The following is a 2379-nucleotide window of genomic DNA, read 5'->3' as shown; positions in this document are numbered from 1 at the left end:
TCGAGTCCTCATTTCAAGCCCTAAAGTTAAAGAAAGAAAGAAAACACACAACCCAAACGGGAGGGATCGAGTATGCCGGATAGGGGAGGAGGACACAGGGTCCACACCTGCACGAGCAGGATTTTGGAAGATTCTGCGATGCCAACGGCGAGGGCGGTCGAGTGCACGGAGCTAAGTGCCTCGCCGTCCTCGCCGGAGTCGCTTAGGCTAAGGCTTAGGCGGCTCCAGTGGTGTACCTGTGTTAGTGCCAGTGCGCGCCAGTCCCGTGCCCAGTCCTGTGCCCAGTGTTGTGCGAGGGAGTTAAACGATAGCGGTCACGCCGTAGCTCGCGCATAGAAGCAGGAAGCTAGGCAGAGGCCGCATCGTGTTCGCTTCGCTGTAACAAGTTTGATCCAAAACAAGAACACAAGTTTGGCTCTACTAATATAGCGCGCGGATAAAGCGCGCGCGCCGCGGTGGCGGCGAAATATAATATTATTTCAGAGGAATATAGTGTGAATGCCCGGGAACAGCCCCTCCTGGCCCGAGTGCGGGGCGCGAGGGACAAATAAATTCAAAGGGCATGAAAGTCGTCGAGCTGCTTGATCAGGCCAGTAAAGATGGCCCGCGAGGCAGCCTTCGTGAGCAGGTCGGCGAGCATCACGACGCCGGGGAGGTGTTCGACAGAGATAACGCCACGGCTGACGAGATCGCGAAGAAACTCGGCGGCGCGCAAGATGTGCTTGGTCTTCTTGAAGGCAACGGGATCGAAGGCCATGCCGACGGCGGACTTGCTGTCGCAGTTGATGACGCTGGCGCCGTCGATGGAAAATCCAAGGTCGATCAGTAGCTCACGGATGAAAATCACCTCCTTGGCGGCTAGCATGGCGCCAAAGAACTCTGCCTCGGCACTAGACAGCGTGACAGATCGCTGCATTTTGGAGAACCAGTGGAAGAGACATCCGTAGAAGAAGAACATGCCACCGGAGCAAGAGAACTTCGTTGCCCAGTTTGAATCGACGTAGCTCTCAAGGTTGCGGTTGGGATTCGGCTGCATGACGAGGGCGCGGTCAGCTGTGTCGCGCACGTAGATAAGCACCCGGATGGCGGCTTTAAAATGCGACGGGCCAGGGTTAGTCATGAAGCGAGCAAGCTGAGACGCTGAATAAGCAATGTCGACGCGCGTCATATTGGCAAGCCACAGTAGTCCGCCGACGATGGCCATGTAGGCGGTGCGGAACTCGGACATCTTGTCGTATTCAACAGATCCAACAGCGGGCTGATCATCGGCGGACAGTTCGAGCCCCTCTTCCATAGGCGAGTCGAAGCGGCGTGAGCGGGACCGATCGAAATAGGCGCTGAACTTGGTAACGAGGTCGGCGGCGTAGAGGCCCTGCGACAAGTTCAGGGTCCGTGCGGCGCGGTCACGCGTGATGGCGGTGTTCAGTATCCATTCGAGCTCGCCCTTGTCCTCGGTAGGAAAGCGCTTGGAGATGTCGGCAACAAAACGGGCGCGCAGCGTGGGGCAGTTGTCGGCGATGAGTATGTCGTCGACGTAAACTAGCACCCATAGGACAAAATTGCCAGATCGGTAGATATACAGGCACACGTCGATGGTCGAGCGAACGAATCCCCAGGAAACGAGGAAGGAGGTGAGGAGTAGCCCCCACTCTCGCCCTGCCTGTTTGAGTCCATAAAGGCTGCGCCGGTCCCAGGTGTCGAGGGCAATGAGACCAGAAAGTTCCTTGTTAATAGCTTCGCGCCATTGCTCGACTTGAGGGCTAGACATGGCCTGCCGGTAGCTTTTAGGCACTCGTAGTGCACCCTGATCGGCGGTGAGGGTAACTGCGTATGCAGTGCAGGCAATCCGAGCGGCGGCGATGAGTGAGAATTCGTTGCCAATAGGGTCGTAAGTGTCGAAAGCGGTGTTGACGGATCCAAGGCAATCGACGAAGGCTAAGAAATCAGCGGCACATGATTCGCAGTAGACGGCATTGGAGATGAGGGCGGCAGACATGTTGACGGCGAGGCACGCAGTAGGAACGACGTAGTAACTCAGGAACGAGCAAGCAAAGTGACCAAGCTCCCTAAGGCGTGTAGAGCGGCGCAAAGGCTGTCGAGGCTCAAGGTCAGGCATAGGAATCGGTTCCGTAGCGCGCGGCGATCGTATTGGGCCATGAGTGCACCTGTATCGCGGGGCTGCGGAGGGCCGAAAATTCAGATTGGCCGCAGTAGGTGGGTGAGGCCTCAGGAGCCGACTGTAGCGCGTGCTCCATCGCCTGGGAGGTAGTGTGAGTGGAGGCACACGTGTCCTCACTTGTTCTGGTCCGAAATCTGCAAATAGCGAGGAAGAAGTCAGAAAATGGATCGTCGAAGCAAATGGTGGACTCGGACGGGCTC

Source organism: Emiliania huxleyi (assembly GCF_000372725.1).
Source record: "Emiliania huxleyi CCMP1516 unplaced genomic scaffold EMIHUscaffold_233, whole genome shotgun sequence".
NCBI lineage: Eukaryota > Haptophyta > Isochrysidales > Noelaerhabdaceae > Emiliania > Emiliania huxleyi.
Note: the sequence above shows the minus strand (reverse complement) of the source record.